The sequence below is a fragment of the Cebus imitator genome, unplaced genomic scaffold (genome assembly GCF_001604975.1).
Source record: "Cebus imitator isolate Cc_AM_T3 unplaced genomic scaffold, Cebus_imitator-1.0 Scaffold319, whole genome shotgun sequence".
In the NCBI taxonomy this organism is placed as follows: domain Eukaryota; kingdom Metazoa; phylum Chordata; class Mammalia; order Primates; family Cebidae; genus Cebus; species Cebus imitator.
The window spans coordinates 1,393,589-1,420,227 of NW_016107634.1; the positions used below are offsets into that span (position 1 = coordinate 1,393,589).

General features: G+C 38.6%; 1 protein-coding gene and 1 pseudogene across 3 annotated transcripts in view; both read left to right on the plus strand.

Moving 5' to 3' along the window:
• Nucleotides 1–376: 376 nt before the first annotated feature.
• LOC108286466 lies at nucleotides 377–11,430 on the plus strand (annotated as a pseudogene).
• Nucleotides 11,431–25,644: 14,214 nt separating this feature from the next.
• Nucleotides 25,645–26,639, plus strand: part of PTN (pleiotrophin) — a 114,214-nt gene continuing 113,219 nt past the window's right edge. For 2 of the 3 annotated variants that reach the window (XM_037729857.1, XM_017504300.2), the window contains exon 1: nucleotides 25,645–26,068. The gene's annotated coding sequence lies outside the window, so the exon portion shown is untranslated. The remainder of the gene's footprint in view (nucleotides 26,069–26,639) is intronic. The other variant, XM_017504301.2, reaches the window with a different exon arrangement.

Below are 26,639 nucleotides of genomic sequence, written 5' to 3' on the forward strand. Positions count from 1 at the left end.
TCTTCATTCTTCTGAGAACCATCAGATTTCCAAACTCAGATGGCCTACAGCCAAACTTTTGAAGATTGTTTTATAATATTAAAGCCTCTGACAATATTCAAGTTGCAGTGATATTCTATAGGTACTCCAGATATCCCACAGGGTTCAGGTTCAATTTCTGCCTTGTCACAGTACTTGAAACCTATCTTTACGTTTTCTCTATCCATAACTTTTCATCTCAGCTCTGGAATTACATATGGCCTGTCTCCTCTGAATTTAGTTTCCTTGTACTTCCACAGAAAGAAAAATGCCTTCTTAGCCCAAAGCTAAAGTTCTAAAGGAGGACTATGACATATTTACATGAAGTAAGACCCTTCCACTGTCACTGATGTTGGGTATGAAATACAGGCTCTTACGGCGGTTTTCAGTTATCTGTACAGAAAAATCACTGTGCTGGCTCAGTGAGCTGTTGGCTGACTGCAAGGAGAGGTTACAGATGCCCTGTCTCCCAATGACACCATCATTCCTCCAGCAGACGCCATTAGGAGTGAACTTCTCAACTTCTTTGGCAGTTGCCTCTGTTAAAAAGTACACACTTAATCACCAAATGTGAGATGATTGTTTAGGTTGTCAAGAGAATGCTTATACTGAAAGAATGGAATCTTCTAACCGTAACCCAAACTCAACTCATAACTTTCATTCTATTTATCTTGTATAAAAAGAAGTAGGGAGTTAAGGTTGAATGAACAACAATGCTAACTATCATCAGAGTGTTCCATAGTAGTGCTAGTCATTTGATTTAATAAATCCACTCAAGAAAAATGGATTTCTCAGAGATTTATTAGTTCTACTGTAATTTTTATTTTCAAAGAACTAAACAGGCTGTAGTTGCCTGGGTCATAAGCTGGTTTAGTGTACTCAGTGATATAAATTGTTTAAACTAGAAACGCCAAACGAGTGTCTCTGGTTGACTCTTATTTTATGCCTCCAGTGAATACTGACCCTTGATATTAATGTCCTATATAGTCCCCTCTCACATTGACTTTGATTTGTTGCTTTTGATAGTCATTGGGATCTGTCCTTTGGGTATGAGCCTTCTTATAACCCAGCACCATGATGAGAAAGCCCAAGCTAGCCACATGGAGAGACATGCACAGAAAGATGCCCAGCCAGCCCGCGTCTGTTTAGCTATCCTAGCCATGGCATCACCAGACAGTTAATTGAAGATGCCATCTTGAATATCCCAGTCATAGCATGTAGGAGAGTAGAACTGCCCTGACAAGTCCTGTCCAAACTGCAGAATCATGAACAAATAAATCACTACTGAATTCTAAAGCCACCAAGTTTTTGGTGATTTGTGATAGCAATAGATAATTGATTCAGAATCTCAATATCTGAAAAGAGACAGCCCAATAAATTTGACTACTTTTGATTTATTCATTTATGTTAGTGGGTCAGCTTATTCTGCATTGCCATAGTCCCCATTTTGAAAATTAAAAGAACATAAACAAAAGAAAACAGCTAGAGTCCAAACAAGTTAAGCTAGAAATAGAATTTAAGTCTCGCAGTTCCTTTCAGTATCTGCTTTATGTTAACTCTAGTGGTCTCTAACACTTTCATGGAAGTAGGTCATGATGAACAACATCTGGAACATAGTAAATGCTAAGTTAGTATGAATTAATTTATTATCATTATTGTACTTTTTCTTCTAACATTCATATAGCGTCATCAGATCCATGATTATATCCACATCAGAGCACATAGTACATGCTGATAAAAGTCTTTGAGAAGAAAAGGGTGAGGGGAACGACTGAAAATGTATGAGTAGGATGATGGCTTCAGACACTTTCTCTCCTCATCAAAGCAACAACTGGTGGAAATGAATAGTAAAATAACAACTTTTCCATCACAGCAGCTATTTATTAAAAAAGGAAATTGCTGAAACTCAGTACAGAGGAAGTACTGAAATTCAGCATTAAGCAAAAAAACAAAAAAACCTCCAGTTGGTACCAAAGACTGATTTTTGGGGGAAGAAATCATAATGTAATTACAATTTATCCATCATACTGAAGGCAGAAATATCTGTATGTGCCATGCAATCACTGTAGTAAATGTGTTTGTTGGCTGCCCCAAAGCCTTATTACCTTCTCCAGCCCCATTCATTTCCCTGGCTTTCATTATTGAGGCTGAAAAAAATTCTATCTTCAGTTTATTCAACTTTCCTTCTAGGTCAGGTCACATAGAGAAGGAGGGTTTCCTAGGAGCTTTTGGGAGGATTTATCCTTTTTCCATTAGAATGAGATACTCAAGAAGGAGCACTCTTCTTAGTACTATCTCCTGAGACACAGCCGTTGTGAAATCCTAAGGAACAGAACAGCAAGGAACCGACACCAAATAAGCTGTGAAATCTTTGAGGCACTGAACCAAGGCAGTGATCACTTATTTTCAAAAGTCTTGCTATGTGAAGCCTCATTGTTAGGTTTTTCTGTTATTTGACGCTGAAAGTGTTTCTATTTCTATAAGTAGAGGTCACATTTTAAAATGAAACTTACCATCTGAATTCCATCATGCCTTTTTTCTGTTTCGAAAGGTAAATAATCACAATGATTTATTTCCCACAGATCAAAATGTTACATGATATGGCAAACATGTAATGAAAAATTGGGGAAGATGACTAAAACAAACTGGAGTACATTCTACGTCTATCTGGCTTGAACTACAACTTGACTTCTTCCAGCTGTTTGACCTTATCTGAAAGTTAGTAATAATAAGAGTCATTTGCATCATAGGATTATTGTGAGAATTACATGTGATATTTAAAAATTTCTAGCCCGCATGCCTGGGAGATTGCAATGATTGTACCCTGTTATTTTATACCCTCGAATTAATTTGCAAAATAAATGTTCAATTTTATAGTCATTTTCTTTATATCAAATTGTATTTTTCCAGTTTTCCAGGAAGCCTTTATTTCCTTCTTAAATATACTAATTTTCCCTTCTTGACAAAATTCCCATTGGTGCCCCATTTTTTTCTGAGTAGTTACCAGGTGCTTTAGAACTAATCATTGTGGTCTTTTACCTCTCTCCCACTCACCTACCTAGGATGAGACCAAATTAGTATAAGGGAAGTGAGGTAAAGGGTGCATGATGGGGGTATAACTTAACTGGAGTCAGGTATCCAACCCTGCATATGTAAAAATTCCAGAGAGATTTCAAGTAGCTGGGTAGCAGAGATTTCAGTGGGGGCGTGAAAATGGAGCAGAGGTTAGGGCACCAGTGACCTTCTCACACACATAAACACAGGGCCAAAACAAAACACAGCACTGGAAAGGAACTGACAGATGTATGTAAAACAAACTAATGACAATAACCTCCTCTTTCTAACGAAACAAAAACAAAAACGAAAACAAAAAACCAAGCAGAATTTGAGATTTGAGACATTGAAATTACTGGCCTAGGGCAACAGAAAAAAATCTACTTGCAAGCTAACTAAATATTCATTAGAAAAATTACTAAGATGGTTTAGAGAAGGGCACAGACAGTGTAAGTGGTAAGAGTAGAGAGGGACCGGGGTGGGAAAAAGGATTAGTTAAGCTACCAACTTCATCACTTAAGTAAAGAAGATTCTCTGGTTAACAAAGACATGGATTCCGTTTTCTCTAGTATACTTTGATGTAAGAAACCACCAAAATATGGTTACTTCCCAGAGTGTGGGAGAAATAAAGAATTAGCCATTAGCAAAGTTTCTCTTTTTCACTTTGGATGTAGAAAAGAAGCATCAAAAAGCACCCCATTTAATATGGCAGACTCTAGTTTGGAAACATTTTTATTATGGAGTTGGGAGCTTCTTGTATGAATTAATTTAAAGAGGCATTATAAATGAGCTGACTAAATAAATTGGTTCATGGTTTTGGATCGTCCATTGGAAACACACATAAAAGTTGAAATTAAAATTGTCAATTTGTGCCACAGTATATACTTCTAAATTTTTCTTAATACTGCATTCTCCACTTGGATCTCACACAAATCTCTGAACTCAACATTTCTAAAAGTGGACTCATTTCTAATTTTTCAATTCTGTTTCCTGGCTTAAAGGTTGGCACCATCAGCCACAAAGCTGGAGTTATAGGGGTTATTCTTGATAATTTTGCTCTTTCAGCACTCATAGACAATCATTTACTGTTTCTTGTCAATTCTTTTCTCTCTCCTCTATTGTCCCTCCATCAGCATTTCTGGTTTACTTATTTAGATCCCCATTATTTCCCACCTGGATTATTTCAGCTGGCACCCATGAGATAGGAGGCTGGTGGGACTTGTTTCCGGGTCATGACCCCACTAATAGAAGCAGGATCTGGAAAAAACAGATGCAGTAAAGAAGTCAAGGCCAGGTATAGTGGCTCACATCTGTAATCTCAGCATTTTGGGAGGCTGAGGTGGGCAGATCACCTGAGGTCAGGAGTTTGAGACCAGCCTGGCCAATATGGTGAAACCCCATCTCTACTAAAAGTACAAAAATTAGCTGGGTATGGTGGCATGCACTAGTAGTCCCAGCTACTCAGGAGGCTGAGACAAGAGAATTGCTTGAACCTGGGAGGTGCAGTTGCAGTGTGCCAAGATAGCACCATTGTATACCCACCTGGGTGACAGAGTGAGACTCCATCTCAAAAAAAAAAAGTCAGCCAAAACAAGCAGATGGCAGTGATCTCTAGTTGCCCTCACTGCTCATTAGGATAAAGACACTCCTACCAGTACCATGACAGTTTACTAATACCATAGCAGTGGCCTGGAAGTTACCTTATATGGTTCTGGAAACTCCCTGTTCCTTTTCCAGAACATTGTGAATAACCTGCCTCTTAATTGACATATGATTAAAAGTGGGTATAAATGTAGCAGCCAACAGCCCATACACTGACAATGGAGCCCACACTCCCTATGGGTTAGCTTTGCTCCGCAAGTAGCAGTACTGGTACAAGAGTTGCTTTCTCTTACCACTGTCTAGCCCTTGAATTCTTTCCTTGGTGAAGCCAAGAACCCTTCTGGGCTAAGCCTCATTGTCTGCCCTGTATCATCATGGTGACAATAAAGGGAAGAGATGAGATGGCAACGTGGCAAGACACCTATTGGTGATTGGAGAGATAGTGAGACAGCTGTCAGCAGTTGGCAGTCATCAAGGAGACAAGATGATAAAATGGTGATCAGTGATTTATGGAGCAACAAGTAGCCAGCAACTGATGATGAGACAGTGAGTCTCTGGCAAGAGATGGCAAGGCTGATGACTGAAGCTGCAGAGCTCTAATATAGAGCCTGTAGCACTGCAGAGCTGTAATGCTACCCAAAGGCTTTTCTCAGAGCCATTGTCTTTTCTGGCAGGTGGCGGCAGCAGAGCAGAGTGAACAGGCAAGCAGCCACCATGCTGCCTCACACCATACTTACCACTTTGGCCAGCTGATCACAGGACCATGCCCTGGTTCCCTCACAGCAGCCAAGCTTGTCCAAACCAAGGAAATGTGGGGAGGAGGCTTTCACCTAAGTGCCACGCTGGAGACTGGTTGGAGCCATTTTGGCTCGTGGATTAGTATGTGACCCCTCTGCCATTCCTTCAATATTGGGTGAGCCAGGAAATAAGACCTTTGACTAGGTAGTTAATTTGAAGTCACCTGCCATTTGGAGGCCCTGGACAGAAGCAAAACTAATCAGCTATGACAATTGATCATTTATCCTCTAATGCCATTTTATTTTTCCATAAGCTATTTTCCACCCTGAAATATATGTTTTGTTTCCAGCTTTTGCTTTGACTCCCTGGTCCTATGTTTGGACAGTTGTGTAAGACAGGATACTTGATTGTGAGAGTGTTCACTCTAGGATTGTGGGTTACATGCTGACTTTGGGATTGTGGGTTAAAGGCCTACCTTCACTGTTGGCCACCTTGTACATGCTCTGGAGATTTTGGCATTTTGTTAGAGAACTACTTTAAGGAGGCATTGTGGGTTTGAGGATGCCCACGCTAGAGGAATTTTTATTCTTGCTTTTTTCTGTTTCCTGCCCTAAAGTCCAAAATGATTAATCCTGTCACTGCATTTTCCTTTTTTCCTTCTATGTTTTGCTTAATAAAAATACTTCTTTTCCATGTTTCATGGAGTGCACAGTAGTATCCTACTTCCCACTCATATTTCATAATCCACTTTCTAAATGCTTTGTTATCTATATTTACACCTTCTCTGCAGGAAGTGGGAATTTGAAACAGAAAATAATGAGAGTTCATTAATTTTTTTTTCCATTGGACTTAAAAAACTTCTGTGTCTAGTAGAGATGCTTGTCAGATAAGGAAACAACAGTAAGCATCCTGAAGGACCTGTTGCTAGGATGCCTTTTAGACAACTAGAGAAATTTTAAATTAGAAGATAAATATGGTTTACTCTTTGTTCCCACCCAAATCTCACCTTGAATTTTAATAATCCCTCTGTGTCAAGGGTGAGACCAGGTGGAGATAATTGAATTATGGGGGTGGTTCCCCCATACTGTTGTCATGATAGTGAGTTCTCACAAGATCTGATGGTTTTATAAGGGGTTTCCCATTTTGCTTGGCTTTCATTCCCCTCTTGCCTGCCACCATTTAAGATATGCCTTTGCTCCTCCTTTGCTTTCTGTCATGATTGTGAGGCCTCCCCAGCTGTGTGGAAATGTGAGTCCTTTAACCCTCCTTTTCTTTATAAGTTACTTATTCTTGGGTGTGTCTTTATTAGCAGCCTGAAAACAGGCTAATTAATGCACCACCCATATCTCATCTTGAATTGTAGTTCCTGTAATCACCACATGTTGTGGGGAGTAATTAAATCATGTGTTTAGCTCCATGCTGTTTTCATGATAGTGAGAGAGTTCCTATGAGAACTAATGGTTTTATAAGAGGCTTTTCCCATTCTGCTTGACACTTCTCCTTCCTGCCATCATGTGAAGAAGAACATGTTTGCTTCTTTTTTTGCCATAGTTGTAAGCTTCCTGAGGCCTCCCTAGACATGTGGAACTGTGAGTCAACTAAAGCTCTTTTTTTTTTTTAATAAATTACCCATTTTTAGACAGTTCTTTATAGCAGCATTAAAATGGACTAAGACAGAAGGCTTAAAAGGAAACAAACTCATTTTCTATTGTGACACCATTTGGTCTAATACATACTGGGAAACCAAGAAATTAGGTCAAAAAAAGGTTCTTTATGTCATAACACTATTTTACAATTGAACTTATTATGTAAAAAAGAAGGAAAATGGGGAGTGATCCCTTATATAATGGCTTTTATGGCCCTTTACCAGACAACTGTAGGATGTTTGGCTCATGTTACTTTCAGTCACCAAGAAACTGCACCCAGGTGACCCCCTCCTAGTTATTTCCCCTAGATGGCCCATGCTCCCCTGAAGCTTCCTCAGTCTCCCAATTCTAAGGGGAGGCCCACCAGTTTTCTAGTGGAGTATTCCACCACAAGGTCATCAGGCAGCCATCCCCATTATCCAACTAGCCCCAGCCTATACCTCTCATTGCCTGAGGAAGTAAGCCCTACCAGTACCACCAGGAGGGGAACCCTATATCAGCTCCTAAAATCAAACCTGTGTCTGTTGTGGGAGGTAGCTGATGGAGATGTCAGGGAGAGGGACAGAGTACATGTGTTTTTTTCTGTGTGTGATCTGGCTTTATGCAAGGAGAACTTTGGCCAGATTTTGGAGAATCAAGGGAAGTTCATTGAGGAGTTTGTTAAGTTGACCATGTGTTTTGACTTAATTTCACATGATTTGCAAAAAATTATTGTCCACCTGCTGTACCATAGATAAGAAACAGAGGGTTCTGGGTACTGTCCATAAATATGCAGATGGAGTGGCCACACATAACTTAGACCATGCCAGTTAACATGTGGAAAGAGATACAGTTCCAGATATGGACCCTTGGTGGGATTACCAGAGGGCTTCCCAAGATCTCACATGCAAAACTCACATGGTAAGTTGCTTAATAAAAGAAGTGAAAAGATGTGTAGTTAAGCCAGTTAATCATGACAAGATTAAAGAAGTAACACAAAGAAAGGTTGAAATTCTTGCTGTATTTCAAATCCATCTGGTTGAGACACTCAGGGAATATACTAATAAAGAATTCCCAAGAGCGACGAACTCTCCTGTGTACGGATTTTATTACTCAATCTGCCTCTGACATTAGGAAAAGGATACAAAAGGCCGAAATGGGACCTCAAATTCCTATGAGCCAACTCTTAAACATGGCCTTTAGAATTTACAATAGGTGCAGGGCAGAGGCAGAGGAAAAAATCAAAAGAAATAGCCAAAAAGTACAATTGTTAGTGGCTGTTTTAAGCCCCCTGACACTTCAGGATAAATCAATCCAAATAAGTGTCCCAAGACAGATGTCTAGGATGTTCAGACAAGAACCCCTAACTCATCAGCCCTTGGGCCAGAATCAGTATGTCTTCTGTAAACAAGAGGGCCATTTGAAAAGGGACTGCTCCAGTTTCCATAGGGAGCCTTGGTTACCCAAACCTATCATTTGCAAGAGAACAGAGGATTTACACAGCCCAATATCCCCCATGACTCCCATTAGATACCTTACCATCTCTACAGAGGAGCCTTGTGCAACTCTTGATGTGGCAGGCAAAAATACTAAGTTAATGATGTACTCTTAAAGGTTAATTCAAATTATGGACTTGATAAGGTTACTTATGAAATAAGATAGAAAGTAACCAGTAAGTAGGAGAGAGATATATATGAAGAAAGATAAGGATATGAAGGTATATTTTTGGTAAAGAATGACATAAATGTAAAAGAATTTTATATGAGAAAGGATCTTGTATGATAAATTATTGTACTACTGAAAAGTGACTTTTTTTTTTTATGAAAGAGGTAATATAGGACTAGTCAGAAAGCTCAAGCACGTTGTACATGGTCTGTGTAAGTCATGCTGAGGTTCATGAAGGGGAATTATGAAAGAATTTTGTGTATGATTAAGTTGGCTGTCATTCAAAGGGTATTGTTTATAATAGTCTTTGTAGAAGATGATCTCCTATGTTAAAATAAGGTTTTCTTAAGGTATAGATTTGCTGTTAATAAAATTTCAAGACATTTTGCTTTTCAATACCATAACCTTTTTTTAAATATATTTCTCAGATTCATATCTCAGAAATTCAACTGTCGTGTCTCACTATTTTCAGCATTTTTTCCTTTTGAGAAAACCTAAAATGATAACTGCCTTTAGCTTTTTCACTGGATTTTGTAATTTTTCTACTCCAATTCTAACTGTTGTTATGTCCTGATGCTAAAATATTTTGTCTTAGAGGTCTATAAAAGCAAAATTTCCCTCCAGTATAAATTGATTCTATACTCTTGTTTTCTCTTAATATGTGACTTTATTTTTGGCTGTTGGTTTTTTATTCATATTGCTTAAAACAGTTTTAAGGGCAAATTAGTGCCTGCGTATCTCCATTCCTGTCTGGCCAAAAACATTTAATTGGTTATAAGAAACTTGAAAAATTAATTCAGTCTATGACAAGAAACAGTGTTGGACATTCCTAACTATGCCTCCCATTGGAATTTAGGTCAAGTTCAAAAGTATTGCCCTTTCCCACAAAGGAAAGGATTAGCTCCCCTGCTCAACCAGGAGATCTAGTCCCAATAAAAACCTGGAAAGATGGATTTACTGAGGATCAATTACAATTAAAATGAAAGGGACTATGTCAGGTATTGTTAAACACCTCTACTGCTGGTAAACTTCAGAGAATCAGTAGCTAGGTACACCTGTCCAGGATCAAGCCTCTTTCTTATGAGTCTCCCCCACCAAGTTCAAGAGAAGGATCATGACCTACATTAATAACTGAATAGCTGGGCATGGTGGCTTACACCTGTATTCCCAGCACTTTGGGAAGCCAAGGCAGGTGGATCATCTGAGGTCAGGAGTTTGAAACCAGCCTGACTAACATGATGAAACCCTGTCTCTAGTAAAAATACAAAAATTAGCTTGGCATGGTGATGCCTGCCTGAACTCCCAGCTACTTGGGAGGGTGAGGCAGGAGAAACTGTTAAACCCAGGGGGCAGAGGCTGCAGTGAGCCAAGATCACCCCACTGCACTCCAGCCTGGATGACAGGGCCCACTTGAACCTGGGAGGTGGAAGCTGTAGTGAGTCAAGATTGTGCCATCATACTCCAGTCTGTGAGATAGAATGAAACTCCATCTAAAAAAATAAATTAAAAAAAAATAACTGAACAAATGGAGATTAACGTTCAAAAATATATGAACAAGCTTCCTGGGTATGTAGATATAACCAGGACACTGATCCCCACTATATCTGGTCAACTATCAAAATTGCCTTTCTAAGTCTTACCTGGTTTTGACCTTTCCTAGGACCTTTGTTATCTATTGTGTTACTACTAATTTTTGGCCGTTGCTTGTTTAACCTCTTTGTAAAGTTTGTGTCTTCTAGATTACAACAATTCCATGTAAAGACAAAGCTGCCCAGAGTGGGCAGCAGCAGCTTCTGAGGTGGCCTGGGCAGAGACTATGGTGGCACCAGTGGCATAGGAGGCTTCACTGCCATCATGGTCAACCAGAGCCTGCTGAGCCCCCTTGGAGGTGGACCCCAACATCCAGGCCATGCGCACCCAGGAGAAGGAGCAGATCAAGACCCTCAACAACAAGTTTGCCTCCTTCATTGACAAGGTACAGTTTCTGAAGCAGCAGAACAAGATGCTGGAGACTAAATGGAGCCTCCTACAGCAGTAGAAGATGGCTCAGAGTAACATGGACAGCATGTTCGTGAGCTACATCAAAAACTTTAGGTGGCAACTGGAGACTCTGGGCCAGGAGAAGCTGAAGCCGGAGGTGGAGACTGGCAACATGCAGGGGCTGGTGGAGGACTTCAAGAACATGAGGTTGAGATCAATAAGCATACAGAGATGGAGAATGAGTTTGTCTTCATTAAGAAGGATGTGGATGAATCTTACATGAACAAGGTAGAGCTGGAGTCTCATGTGGAAGGGCTGACTGATGAGATCAATTTCCTCAGGCAGCTGTATGAAGAGGAGATCCAGGAGCTGCAGTCTTAGATCTCAGACACAGTCAGTAGTGCTGTCCATGGACAAGAGCTGCTCCCTGGACATGGACTGCATCATTGCTAAGGTCATGGCATAGTACGAGGAGATTGCCAACCACAGCAAGGCTGAGGCTCAGAGCATGTACCAGATCAAGTATGAGGAGCTGAAGACACTGGCTGCAGTACATAGGCACAGGTAATGATTTTCATGACAAAAGCATCAAAAGCAATTGCAATGAAAGTGAAGATTGACAAATGGGATCTAAGTAAACTAAAGAGCTTCTGCACAGCAAAAAAAAACTATCATGAGTCAACAGACGACCTATGGATTGGGAGAAAAATTGTGTAATCTATCCATCTGACAAAGGTCTAATACCCAGAGTCCACAAAAAACTTAAACAAATTTACAAGAAAACAAACAAACAAACAACTCCATCAAAAAGTGGGCAAAGGACATGAACAAACACTTCTTAAAAGAAGACATTTATGTGGCCAAGAAACACGAAAAAAAAATCACTAATCATTACAGAAATGCACATCAAAACCACAATGAGTTACCATCTCACACTAGTCAGAAGGACAATTATTAAAAAGTCAAGAAATAACACATGCTGGCAAGGCTGTGGAGAAATAGGTATGCTTTACACTGTTGGTGGGAATGAAAATTAGTTCATCCATTGTGGAGGATAGTGTGATGATTCCTCAAAGATCTAGAACCAGAAATATCATTTGACCCAGCAATTCTGTTACTGGTTATATGCCCAAAGGAATGTAAATCATTCAGTTATAAAGATTCATGCACATACATGTTCATTGCAGCACTATTCACAGTAGCAAAGACATGGAATCAACCCAAATGCCCATCAATGATAGACTGAATAAATGTGGTACATACATACCATGGAATACTAGGCAGCCATAAAAAGGAATGAGATTATGTCTTTTGCAGAAACATAGATGGAGCTGGAAGCCATTATCTTCAGCAAGCTAACACAGGAACAGAGAACCAAGCACCCCATGTTCTCACTTAATGAATGCAGGGAGGGGAACAACACACATTGGAGTCCAGGGTGTGGGGGAGGGAGAGCATCAGGATGAATTGCTAATGCATGTGGGGCTTAATACCTAGGTGATGGGTTTATAGATATGGCAAACCACCATGGCACACACTTACCTATGTAACAAACCTGCATGTCTCTGCACATGTACCCTGGAACATTAAATAAAATAAAATAAAAATGGCCCATACACTGTAGACTGTGGGCACACTGCCGCTGGGTTAGCCCTGGACCACAAGGAGCAGCACTCATTCAATAAGAGTTGCTTTCTCTTAGCACTGGCTAGCCCCTGAATTTTTCCTGGGTGAAGTCAAGAACCCCCACTTGCTCTGTTTCATCTAGGCTTTATCTTTTCCTTCTACTCTATCTACACAGTGCAGCCAGAATGAGACTTTTTAAAAATGCAAATCTGATATAAAGATATCAAATTATTCCTATAACTATAAAATTAAGTCTAACTTTCTTAATACTGGCAAGGTTATCCATGCTTATCTTTTCAGATTCATACCCTATAGTCTCTTGCTATGCATGTTATATAATGAAAAAAAAAACCAGCAAATCTATAAGGAATTCGTTGTCTTGTTTCATTTTTTATTGCTTTTTCATACATAGGCTAAGATAGAAAGGAATATATATGCCTATATGTATACTGACTTCTTCTTTCAATTCATCCTTTCATTTTCTTGACTAGATTTCCACTGTAATCACTTCAGTGTCAGTTGAAGATGTCAATCCATTCAATATAAACCAATTAGTCAGCAAGTTAATATGAGTGCTAGGAATTTAACTTCTTATACCAATTATTATTCATTTGCAGTTTGAAAAAATGCAAAAATCTGAAAATTACATGCCAGAATATATTATGACAAGATTTAGACATGAGAACAAGTTGTAATTAAATGAGGTATTTAAAATACTTTAAATTTTTATTATACTAAGCTTCACTTTGCATACTGGATATATACTATATTCATCCCAATTCCTTGAAAGCTTTTTTCAAGCTATTCAGAATTAAGATAAACAAGTTTCAAATTGTACATGCTCTATTTTCAAGAGAAAAAAGCCTCAATACAAACTGAATGTGAGTGGATACTGAAAGGTAACCACACAGAAAGCAGGTGATTGGGGCCCTCAATTACCACTAAATAATTCAGCATCTCTAATGGAAATCAGATCCAATGTTTCCCCAGTGAAGGAACAGCCTTCCTTGGTTACCCAATACTCAGCTACTCAAGAGCTTTAGAGAACAACGATAAAGTAAAAGGTAAGAAATATTTTAATGGTGTTCACATTCTCTTGGGTGCTTTCTTGGCAAGAATTTCCCAGTTTCCTAGCAACTGCTGCCATTATGAAGAGACATAGAGAGTGAGAGAAAGAAATCAATATTTAAATCCGAAACAGCCAGAAAGCTCAAGGAGGGGTGCTGTATTAACTGGTTTGTGTATGTGTTTGGCCTTTCAAAAAACCCAGTCTTAAGAGGAGAGAAGACATTTTAAGTAAACAACTCATTAGGAATCACATAGAAAGGTTTGGTTAGCTCATTACAAACACATTTAATTTAAGGAAGAATATTCATGTGAGACTTTTGTCTAGAAATTTCAATAATAGAATGAACTGTTGCATAAAGTAATTTTTTTTTTCCTTTCTCTCTCTCAAAACAGGAAGAGAATATTGATTTCCCAGTCTTGGCCACCAGCCCCACCTCTTCTCACTGTAAGTATTTAGATGAATGAATTTGTGTCTCTAAAGGCACTAGGCAATCTTCAAGAGAGTACTGCTTTATAAATAAAAAAGCTTTATTATTATTGGGTAAAAATTTTAGAGAGAAAGTTGGAACTCTTTTCAAAGGATGTTGGTGCCCCGACATTTGCTGTCAGCTCTGAAAAGGTGGCTGTGAAACTCATTGTATCCAATCCTGGTTGGCTTGGGGCCCAGCATACAGTGGGATTTCTGGCCAATGGCCCCGTACAGTGGGATGGCTGGAGCCTGGCCCAGGGATTAGAGAGCTTTCATTTCTTTGTCTCATTGATATTAGTCACAGAATCTCCCTTTTCATTTACAACCCAAACCCCCATCCCATGCAGGCAGGGGATAGGGGGTGCAAAAGCAGGAGTTGCTGCAAACTCTGAGCTTTTGTACCCCAAGAGAAAGAAGAAAATGTCCATTTTCAACTCAGCTATCCAACATCTGTATGTATTTCATTATGCACATTTACCAGGAAGTGAATAGTCTGTCATTGAAGGGAGAATTGCCCTAAAGATATAAGATATTGCAAGTTAACCTTAGATAAACAAGGTATTCAGTATCTTAAGCCTTCTTTTTATTTCTCCCTTTCTCTCTTTTTCTCCTCTTTTGCCCTCCCTAATGAACTAATGACTATTTTGAAATTTCATCTGAAAGAACAATTTGGTCAACATAATTTGTGGGCACATTTTCTTCAATTCCTAGCTATGTGTGAGTGTATACCCTTTAGAAAAAGCCATATACATCATTTGTTGTTAACTGTCCTTAGATTCTTTACCTGTGCATGTGTAATTGTGTATTTGTGTGCATGTATTTTGTGTATGCTTTGCAAAATCCATCAGTAATAATATGTCCTGGTGCCACACTCCTCTTGAGTCTTGGAAAATGCTCTGCTGAGTTCTATAGGATAAACTTTGGTCTTGAATAATAATAATAATCTTGTCTTAGATATTTATGCCCGGAAACTGAAAGTAATTTCCAAAATAAAACCAAGAAATGAATTGATAAATAGCAACTGATCTTAAACCACAGAGCTCCAATATATCATAACAAAGTGACCAACCTTTTATCTCTTTGCTGAATTCCCTTAAAAATCAATTTATATAAAAATAGAAATATTAATGTCTTAAAGAAGGTCTAAAATGAATACATGTGCATAACCTTGTTCCTTTTCATTATATTACAGAATTGCCATTAGTGAGAAACCAGTTAATTCCAGCTACAAAATATGCTCATTTTCTCGAACCAGCTGAGAGGTAGAGGGAAAGAAGGTGAGAACCCTTAGATGACACATAAATGCCTTGATGAAAAATTGTCATGCTCTTCATTAGAGAATTAAACTTCAGCTTCTTCAGCTATGTAGTAGTAATAATGATATCTGTCCTTAAAGGATTCAGCATGTGCATTAAATGATAAAATATATGTGAAAGACTTTCAGAATTTACATTATTTGAGAAGGCATTGTTGTTGCAGTATTTGAAGATGTCAGTATCTAAGAGGGTGTGTTTCTGCGACTCCATCTTTAAGGGCTTCTAAGTTCCTAAAATTGTAATGAAGTGTCTAGTTCATAATTAGAACAGCAGGAATTTTAAATATTGCTACTCTTATCATATTTTAGCAATAGGAAAATGAAGGTCGAGAGCCATTAGTGATTTAGCCAAAGTCAGAAAACAACAGATCAAGGGAATCCTGCTTCAGCTCATTGTTTCAACTCCAGATTCTTGTATCTGCATTTCTTTCAAAGGACAACTCACTGTTTTCTCTTAATAAACAGTGAACTCTGAGAGAGGTAGTGCCATAGTGGGCAGCTCAGTGTGGCTAAGTAATCCTAGAAAGGCTTTATAGTTTGGGGGAACTGGACCGAAGGGTAGGGTTTATGTACATGTAGCAGATCAGGAAGATCCATACCTTATAGGTATGGAAAATAGCAAGAACCTATTAGGCCTGCAAAAGCATGTTGTGAATAGAGGCCACTGGGGAGAGTTACCAGGCTATGAGAAATAATGCACTGGAGATTGTACAAAAAACATGTGCATTATTAGTAAAGGCCAAATTTTAGATGATACCTTTCAAGTAAATTTTGCCTAATGCTATAAAAGTTTAGATTTTTGACAGAAAGACTGACAGGTTCTTAATGGATTTCTTTTCTTTTAGGCTGTCTCCATGCTTTATACGTCTGCCAAATTAATCTTCCTAAATAGAACTTGCGTTGTGTCAGTGTGTTTCAGAACACTCCCATGTCACTGCAGTGTCTATAATAAAAGCAAATTCAAGATCTGCCACAAGGTAAGCCTCCACCCCGCCTCAGGTTTGCTTCTTGATCTGATCCCTCTCTTTCAGCCAAAATATTCTATGAACCATTTCCAGAATTCCTCCTGGACTTCTGGGGCTTCCTAGTCTAGAATAATAGCCGTCCCTGACTCCACTCATCACATTTTTTCTAAACCCATTTTTCAAAACCCAGTATAAACTATTCTATTTATTTTGAGTCTTCTTTCATCTTCTCTAATCCGTACAGTGGAAGCTTTTTCTTTTGGACCAAGAAAACAACTTTTCACTGTAAACTCATATGCATTTGTCAGTAGTGCTTTGGACGTGATCTCTTTGAGGACAGAGCATATGCTGCCCTGGGTAAGCCAGTCTTGAAGCAGAATCTCAGAGGGCTGACTGGCCAGGCACTTACACACTGCAGACATCCTTCTTGGTTGACTACCAATTGAATATCTGTTAATAATAAAAGTTCGGAATCTACTTTGAGAAATGAACAAATAAAACCAATTTCTTAAAAATGAAGAAGCTACTTTTGAAAGTCCCAGGATACAACTTCTCCTTAACAGAATGTATGTTTAAAGGATTTGTTATTGCACAATATACATTTTTTTTCCTCTCACATTAATGGAGTCCCAAGTTAATGCAATATCTGGCCAGCGCTTAATGTGGTATTTGTAAATATTCTTTGTTAATTTGTTAGGTGATAGTACTGTGTTTATTAATTACCAAGCAGCATTCTAAACGTGTTAGATGTTTAATTTTTGGCAAACTTACAGGACGAGGAATGTTATTATTCTTACTTTACAAATGCTAACACAGGGCACAGAGGGATTAAGTAACTTACCAAAAGTCACACAGATTGTGTGAGTAAAAGGCCTAGGTTTTGAAATCAGGCAATCTGACTTCACTGTCAATACTGTTAACCATTGCACCATATTATCTCTTTATTTAATTAATTTATTTTTTTAGAAACAGAGTCCTGCTATGTTGCCTAGGCTGGCCTTGAACACCTGGACTCAAGCAATCCTCCTACCTCAGTGTCCCCAGTGACCGGGACTATAGTCATGGGCCATAGTGCCCAGCTTCTTTTATTTCTTAAATAAATTTTATTGAGATACAGTCAACAATTTTAGTTACACACAATAAAATGCAGCCATTTTAAATGTGTGGTTTGATGACTTTGACAAGTATATATTCCATGTAATCACCATATTAGAATATTTGGTAGTTCCATCAACTTCTCTCCCCATCCCCAACTTGCAGTCCCAGGCAACCAATGACGTATGTTTTGCCAGTGTAGATTAGGTTTGCTTTTTTCCAGAAATTCATATCATGAAATCAGCATATACAGTATGTGTTCCTAAGTGTCTGGCTGTTTTTCTCAGTCCAACATTTTTGAATTGAATCAATTTTTTTTCATTTATGAGTAGTTTATTCTTTTATTGATGAATAATATCTCATTGAATGGCTCTATTAAATTTTATTAACATATTCATCATTGATGGATTTCTAATTTGGAACTATTATGAATAAAGATGCTATGGGCGTCTGTGTACAAACCTCTGTTTGGACCACATTTCTCTAGAGCAAATACCTAAGAGTGAACAGTCTAAATATATCTAGGAAAGTCTAATCATATAGTAGGTGTATGTTTAATTTATAAGAAGCTGTCAAATGGTTTTCCAAAGTGGTTGTACTATTTTACATTTCTACCAACACTTGAGATTTCCAGTCTTTTTAATTTTAGCTCTTTGAGTACATGGGTAGGTGGCAGCTCATTGAGGTTTTAATTTGCTTTTCTTTGACAGGGCAAATGAAGGTAAGCATTTCTCATATGCTGATTGGCATTTACATATTTTCTTTGCCTATTTTTTGTTGGATTGATTGGCTTTTGATTATTGGGTTATATGAGATCTTCAAATACACTGAATCACAATTTTGGTCAAATATGTATTTTGAGAATATTTACTTGCATTCTCTGGATTGCTTTATTATCATTATTAATTAATTAATGTATTTTTTTCCTTTTTTTTTTGACATGGGGTCTTGCCTTGTCCCTCCGATTGGAGTGCAGTGGTGTGATCATAGCTCACCACAGCTTTGATGTCGTTGGCTCAACTTATCCTCCCATCTCAGCCTTCCTAGCAGCTTGGACTACAGGCATCTATCAGAACACTCAGCTAATTTTTTTCAAAAAATTATTATTATTTTTTTTATAGAGATGAGGTCTTGCTGTGTTGCCCAGGCTGGTCTCCAATTCTCAGTCTTAAATGGACTCCCAGAATGCTAGGATTACAGGTATGAGCCACTATGCCTGGACCATTATGTTTAATGATGGCTTTCAAAGAACAAATTTTAATTTTGATGAAGTCCAATTTATCAATATTTTAATAACAGTTTGTACTTTTTACATGCTAGCTAAGGGATCTTTGCCTACCCCAAAATAACAAAGATTTTATCTCATTATACTGTAGAAATGTTACAGCATTTGCTTTTATGTTTAGGCCTTTAATCCATTTTGAGTTAATTTTTCTCTATGGTCTCAGAGTTTATGTCTTTCCATATGGGTGTCTAGTTCTTCCAGCACTATTTACTGGACAACCTATCCTTTCCCCATTGAAAAATGTTTGATTCCATTTGTGAATTGACCATCGTTTCCCATTGTTTTATAAATCTATCTTTATGCCAGTACTGTACAATAATCTTGATTATTGTAGCTTTATAGTAAGACCAAGTAGAATCCTCTGTTTTTTTTTATTTCACAAATGGTCTGCCTAGTCTATGTTCTTTGCACTTCCATATACATTTTGGTTTCAGGTTGTCAATTTCTATGAAGGCACTTATTGGGATCTGGCCTTAATGATATTTAATCTATATAAAAATATAGAAAGAATATATGTCATAACAATCTTACATTTTCAATGAATCTCTCCATTTATTTAAGTGTTGTATAACTTGTCCTAGAAATGTTCTGTGGGTTTTCAATGAGTAAGTCTTGAAAATATTTTGCTAAAGGTATCCCTAAGCATTTCATATTTTTGATAATGGTTCATTGTTAGAAATAGAAATAAAAGTGATCTGTAGTAATAACTTGTATCCAGCTAAAGTCACAAATTAGTTCTAGAAGCTTTTCTATGCATTTCTGATCAATGTCTATGTATATACTCAAGTTATCTAAAGTCAACTGTATACCTCCTTTTCATTTTTTTCTTTTTCTGGACTTATTTTATTGGCTAAGATTCTTATATAACATAGAATAAAAGTGGTAAGTGTGGCTATTCCTGCCTTTTTCTTGGTTGTAGTTGGAAAGTGCTGACTTTTTCTATTATGTATCCTTTAGCTGGAGGCTTTCTGTGGATATCTCTTATCTAACAGGAGTAGTCATTCATATTCTTAAGTTGATTAACTTTTAAATTATGAATGGATGCTGAATTTTGTCAGATGCTTTTCCTATATATTAACATATTCCCTTTTCTCCTTGCTTAACCTGTAAATATGATGAATTTTGATTTTTACATATAAAACCAAACTTGCATTCCTGAAATAAATACCCAATATGATGCACAGTATTATACTTTTTATACATTAATGGCATTGATATGATGATATTTGTTAGACACTTTTGCATCCATATTCATTTTATACTTTGCTCTGTATATTTTGTTTTCTTGTAATGTGTGATCACACTTCTTTGGCTATTTCAGGTCTAATTTTCTGTGTAAGTCTGAGTGAGGTCATTGTCCAAGACCTGCTCTTTCAGAACCTTGATTTTAGCAGTTCTCAACAAAAAAGACAAGATTGAGGGGCTTAACGTCAAGCTCCTTAGATCCATAAGACACTGATAAAGTCCAAATTTAGAAATTTTTAGGGAGAAATTGAAGCAAGCATTGTTGTTTGCTTCCCAAATTCTGTTTGCCTTTTCCTTGTGCTGACATAGTCTGTGTGGCTATGTGACTAGACGTTGACCTATTCTGCACTAGAATTTGGGCCTATTTTAAACTTCTTAAGCCAAATGTGCTTGGAGCTCCTTGCAACCATATTGAAGAGCATTGGGTTGTGAATTTGAAAATGCAGAGTCAAAAGATGAAAAGACTTCAGTTCTTGAAGACTTTGAAGCACTGACTTTATCAACTTGTGTTGTTTGTGAGATAAATTCTTGAAATTTCTAAGCCATTTTTATTTGCTTTATGTTTTTTAATAAAAATTATAATTATTATAAAAATATATCTAATATAGAAGTAAATTTTATAATCTTGTCACAGCGATAAAAACAAAGTAAAAGTGTTGTTTTTATTACCTTTGAAATATTTCAGAGAGAGGGAGAGAGTTGTATTAATTGGGCTTCTAGCACACTGTGAAAGTTTGATGAATTATCCTTTTACATTCTAGGGTTTTTGAAGAACCTGGAGTGGTAATCAAGAATCTAAACATCCTGCCAAGTAGGCAATCCAAGAGACAAGCTGACAAATTTTTCATCAGTTTCCTTCACCTTTTTAAACTTCATGCTGATCACATTCTTGCATTTGTCACTGCAAAATCAGCAGCCTCATTTTCAAAATACTCTTAGGTCATGTTATAATTTCTGTGATTTCAAGTCACCTTGCATTAGTTATATTTTGGCCTGGTAACACTCATGCAAGGGGCATGTTCATTACACCCGGAGAGGCTGAGAACTGGCATTAGTAAGCCAAAGTCACTGCTGACAGGAGTTTGTGTGGTCAGAGAAAGTGTTAAAGGGCAAGTTTGGAGTTACTTATTTTGCATAAGATACAGGAACAAAGGAAAGACTTTTGGGGAGTAGGTTAGTGCAGTAGTCTCCTACTGAGTGCTCTGCTTCCACCCTCATCTTCCTGTGCTCTATTCAACTCAGCAGAGAGGACTTTATAAATCAGAGTCAGATTTAGTCACTCTTCTTGGCTTTCCACCTAATTCAGAGAAAAAGGGAATTCCTTACAGTGGACAAAGGCCTTAGGTGATCTGGCTCCTTACTTCCTTTAATGCCTCTACCTCCTCTCACTGTGTTCCTGCCATAGTGGCCTCCTTTTCTTCCCCAAAAAACTTGGTGCAAGCTCAGAGCTCAGAGTCTTTGCCTTTTTGATGCCTTTGCCTATAGGCTCTTCCCTCAAATATTTATTTGGCCAGCATCCTCAATTCTTTTAAGTCTTCTGTCAAATAGCATCCCAAGAAAACTTTTCTCCTCCAAATTGACACTTTATCTTCCATCATCTTATTTTCTTGATTTTTAAATTAAATTTTTAATTAAAATTAAAATTTGTAAACTTTTTTTTTTTTTCTAGAGAAGTGAGGTGATTACTAAAAGAAGCATAAAAATATATTACAATAGGATATGGTTCGGCTGGGCAAGTGAAGTGGAAATACAAGTTCAACAAGAAAAAAGAATAACATAAAACTTCCAATAATTTATTTTTTTAAAATTTATTTATTATACTTTAAGTTCTGGGGTACATGTGCAGAATGTGCCGGTTTGTTACACAGGTATATATGTGCCATGGTGGTTTGCTGCATCCATCACCCTGTCATTTACATTAGGTATTTCTCCTAATGCTATCCTTCCCCAATGCCCTCATCCTCTGCTATCCTTCCCCTTGCCCCTCCTTCTACTACCCCCCCACCTCCTGACAGGCCCTGGTGTGTGATGTTCCTTTCCCTGTGTCCATGTGTTCTCATTGTTCAACATTCACTTATGAGTGAGTACCTGCGGTGTTTGGTTTTCTGTTCTTGTGTCAGTTTGCTGAGAATGATGGTTTCCAAATTCATCCATCTCCCTGAAAAGGACATGAAGTCATCCTGTTTTATGGCTGCATAGTATTCCATGGTGTATATTTGCCACATTTTCTTTACCCAGTCTATCATTGATGGGCATTTGGGTTGGTTCCAAGTCTTTGCTATTGTGAACAGTGCCACAATAAACACATGTGTTCATGTGTCTTTATAATAGAATGATTTATAATCATTTGGGTATATACCCAGTAATGGGATTGGTGGATCAAATGGTATTTCTAGTTCTAGATCCTTGAGGAATCACCACACTGTCTTCCACAATGGCTGAACTGATTTATACTCCCAACAGCAGTATAAAATCGTTCCTATTTCTCCACATCCTCTCCAGCATCTGCTGTCTCCTGATTTTTTAATGCTCACCATCGTAACTGGCATGAGATCGTATCTCAATGTAGTTTTGTTTTGAATTTCTCTAATGACCAGTGATGATGAGCTTTTTTTCACGTGTTTGTTGGCTGCATAAATGTCTTCTTTTGAAAAGTATCTGTTCATATCCTTTGCCCACTTTTTGATGGGGTTATTTGTTTTTTTTCTTATACATTTGTTTAAATTCTTTGTAGATTCTGGATATTAGCCCTTTGTCAGTTGGGTAGATTACAAAAATTTGTCACTTATCACATCTATTAAAAACTTTTAATTGACTCATTAAGAACAACAACATAGGCTAAGAGTAGGGATTGTCAACAGTTTTTCTTCATGGCTCTATTAACCTAAAGACTTAAGTGCTTAAAGAATATTAGCCTAATGAAGGAAATGACTCAGAATCTTGAATGGACAGACTCTTGACTATGCCCTAGGATGAAGTTTGGATTTGAGATTGAATATTTCAGTATGTATTAAAGAACATACTCTACCTCAACTTTGAAGTAAATGCTGGATTGAACTAAATTATGACTAATCTCAATCTCATAAATTTATATTTATTAACAAAATAGACTCTATTTAATATTTCTTTGTGCTTTTAAAATGCAATGGTAAAAACTATTAGATTTTCTTAACCTCAGCCCTGTTAACATTTTGGGCCAAATTATTCATTGTTGTGCAAGTGTCAGAGCCCTTGAACCAGAATGACTCCACGTTGAATAGGGGCTGGGTAAATAAGGCTGAGACCTACTGGGCTTCATTTCCAGGAGGTTAGACATTCTAAGTCACAGGATGAGATATGAGGTCATCACAAGATACAGGCCATAAAGAACTTGCTGATAAAACAGCTTGTTGTAAAGAAGCCAGCCAAAACCCACCAAAACAAAGATGGCCATGAGAGTGATCTCTGGTCATCCTCACTGCTCATTATATGCTAATTATAACACATTAGCATGCCAAAAGTCACTCCCACCAGCACCATGATCATTTACAGATACCATAGCAATGTCAGGAAGTTACCATATATGGTCTAAAAAGAGGAGGAACCCTCAGTTCTGGGAGCTGCCCACCCCTTTCCAGGAAAATTCATGAATAATCTACACTTTGTTTGACATATACTGCTAGTGCTCGACTTACGACCACGATTGGTTCCGACAGACCCGTCGTAACATGATTTGGTCGTAAGTTGAGTATGTATGTACCGAGTCTGGGATAACAGTTGAAATGGTGCACGCGGAGATGGTAGTGCTGCCGGAAGCTGGTCCGCACTGTCGTACGCCCAGCTGGGCAACATTTGCGCTGCCAGACGCCGAGCAGTCGTGGCTAGCGATTGTGGTCGTAAAGTCGAATGGTCGTAAGTTGCATAGGTTGTAAGTCAATCAATACCTGTAATCAGGAAATGACCGTAAAAGTGGACAGCCAGCAGCCACTGGGGCTGCTTTGCTTATGGAGTAGCTAATCTTTATTCCTTTACTTCTCTAACAAACTTGCTTTCACTTTGCTCTATAGACTTGCCCTGAATTCTTTCTTGCAACTGAGATCCAAGAACTCTCTCTTGGGTTCTGGACCAGAACCTCTTTCTGGTAACAAAGGCTGTCGTATTCATTGTAAGATGTTAAACAGCATCCCTGGCCTCTACGAAAGATGCCAGAGCAACCCCTTCCCCTAAGCTGTGACAACCAAAACTACCTCCAGACATTATTCACTTTTCCTGGAGGGAAAAATTGCTCCCAATGGATAACCACTGATGCATGCAATTTTAGTATATACCTATCTGAATAAAGGGTGATATTTTTGATATAACATATGTAATTGAGTAGAAATCATGGGAATCTTATGCTTACTTTATCAACCCTATAGAGAGCACCTCAATCAAGCCAGCATTGTTCACCTAACTGGTAGCAGTATGTTACATTTGTATATGTTAAGAGAAAGCTGAAGAACAGAAAGAAAATGCATAAGCCTTTTTTCAATGTCTTGGAAATTTTGCACCTGTTAACAAAATGCCGAGACATCTTTTTCAGTAAAGGGACTGGGGAAAATGCTAATAAAAATGATAATGTGCATTCCTCCACACTTTATACAGATAAAATCTGATTAAAACAAACACTGCTTGCTTCATGGGGAAGTGGAATCACAAAAGGAAAATAGATAACTTGAAGTCTGTGTGTAGGAGAAAGGAACACAGCTTCCTTATTTAGTTATTTCATTTGAGAATTGTTTGTGGTATGTGTATGAAGAGTTTGGGAAGGGGGATAAACTGTAGGTGTATAATTGCATGTCTGATGCCATTTCTTTTGAATAGTTTGACTACTTGATTGAGTTTATAGAGCCACCTCTTTGGTTCCAGCTGACTGCTCCGTGGGACATTTTTACAGGTAGCAGTCAATATAAGAGCCCCAAGTCCCTAAAAACTGCTTGCCACAACAATGCTTCTAATTTGGGGGTTTGGGGATAGCTCTAAGTAAATAAGTTACTTAATAAATATTTGTCAAATTGAAATGAAGGGATGTAACCTCAGAACTATGAAAAATGCAAGCCTATTTTACTATCAATTTGGGAGGATGCCATCAAATGATAAGCTGAGCAGTAAAAGTAAGTGAAAGGATCTAGCCAAGGAGCAGGAAAAGCTGGTAAGTAGCAGAAAATCTCGAAATTTACATTTTGAAAATGTTTGGGTAAATTTGTGTAATGTTATCTTAATCCTTTTATACAATACTTTTATCTCATCTATATCATAAATACTTACCTCTGCATTAACTTAGCATCTTTCCTCATCTGAATGAAATGAAAATTCCAGAGAGACGCAAAGCCCAGCCTCCAACTTTTACGAACCTCAGAGTTTGAGCTACATTGACGAATCCTCTAAATTCTTGGGTGTCAAAGGCATGTTACTAAATAGGTCGCTAAAGGCACCAAGGAAACCAAAAAAGGAAAGAGCTCTCCGTAAAGGTAAGTAGCACTTAATTGGGACTTTTCAGACGTCTGTCACTCTTTGTGACAATTGAGAAAAAGTACTTTGTACATTTTGTGCTTTGCAGGTGAAATGTGACTGACAGCTGGGTAACTGCCTCTGTGTATAGGGAGGGCTTTGGTGGGTGGGAAAGAAGTAGAGGCTGGTTTGAAGAGAGTGCTTTTTCATCCTGAATATCATTAAAGAATTGTGTGGGGCCAAAACGGTAACCTAAAATGCAGTCAATTGTTCATTTAAAATATCCCATTTGGCAAAGTGGCTTTGCACCATCTGAAGACTAGATCATGCATGGAGTTTGGAAAAGAAATACTGTGTTTGGTCTCTGCTAAAAACAAAACAAAATACCATCTCCTGGCCTCTTGGTTCAAATCCGTTTTCTTGCTCCACGGGGAGAGACTGCCCCTGGAGTATTCTGCTTTTAATAAGCTTCCCAATCAGCTCTGGAGCGCAAAGCGCTCTCCCTCCCTCGCCCAGCCTGCGTCCTCCTGGCCCGCTCCTCTCATCCCTCCCATTCTCCATTTCCTTTCCGTTCCCTCCCTGTCGGGGCGTAATTGAGTCAAAGGCAGGATCAGGTTCCCCGCCTTCCAGTCCAAAAATCCCGCCAAGAGAGCCCCAGAGCAGAGGAAAATCCAAAGTGGAGAGAGGGGAAGAAAGAGACCAGTGAGTCATCCATCCAGAAGGCGTGGAGAGCCGAAGCCAGCCAAGCAGGAGCTGCAGCGAGCCGCCCATACCTGGACTCGGCAGTAGCAACCTCGCCCCTTGCAACAAAGGCAGCCTGAGCGCCAGAGCGGACATTTGCAACTCAAAGTAAGTGAGAGGAACGTACAATTTCTCGGAGGGCTCTTCGAGTTTGCCTTCACCCTGTGACACTTTTCTGGGTGCCAGCCGATGATGGTGGTAGGACTGAGAGAGGCTGCCTGGTGTCTTTACTGATAGGACTGCTCTCAAAACTGACTTGCTTCAGGGACCAAGGGAGGCATATTTTGGGGGAGTCAGGTTAGGTTCGTCAGGGAGTGCTTAGGTAAGTGGAAGAAGTTTTTGTGATGTTAAGCGTGCATTTGGACCATGTTCCAGCTGCCAGCTGGAGAGCGGGCCTGGGCGGGCTGGAGAGTGCATCTTTGCTTTTTGTAAAACCTGGAGCTTTAGTAGGTGTGTCTGTGGCTGGGTAGTTGGAGATAAAGTAAGGCAGGCTGAACGCAGCTCTCATTTTCCCGTCCTCTCTCCGATTCTCTGATTGCCCCAGGGCCAGCCAGCCCATGACTCTTAGCTGGCATTTCTAGGTAAACTGTGGGGGCTTCTTCCTCCCAGTGCTAGCTGTCATGAACGTCTCTCACAGAACCACTGGCACCCTTCTTCCCACCTGACAGCCAGGAATGGT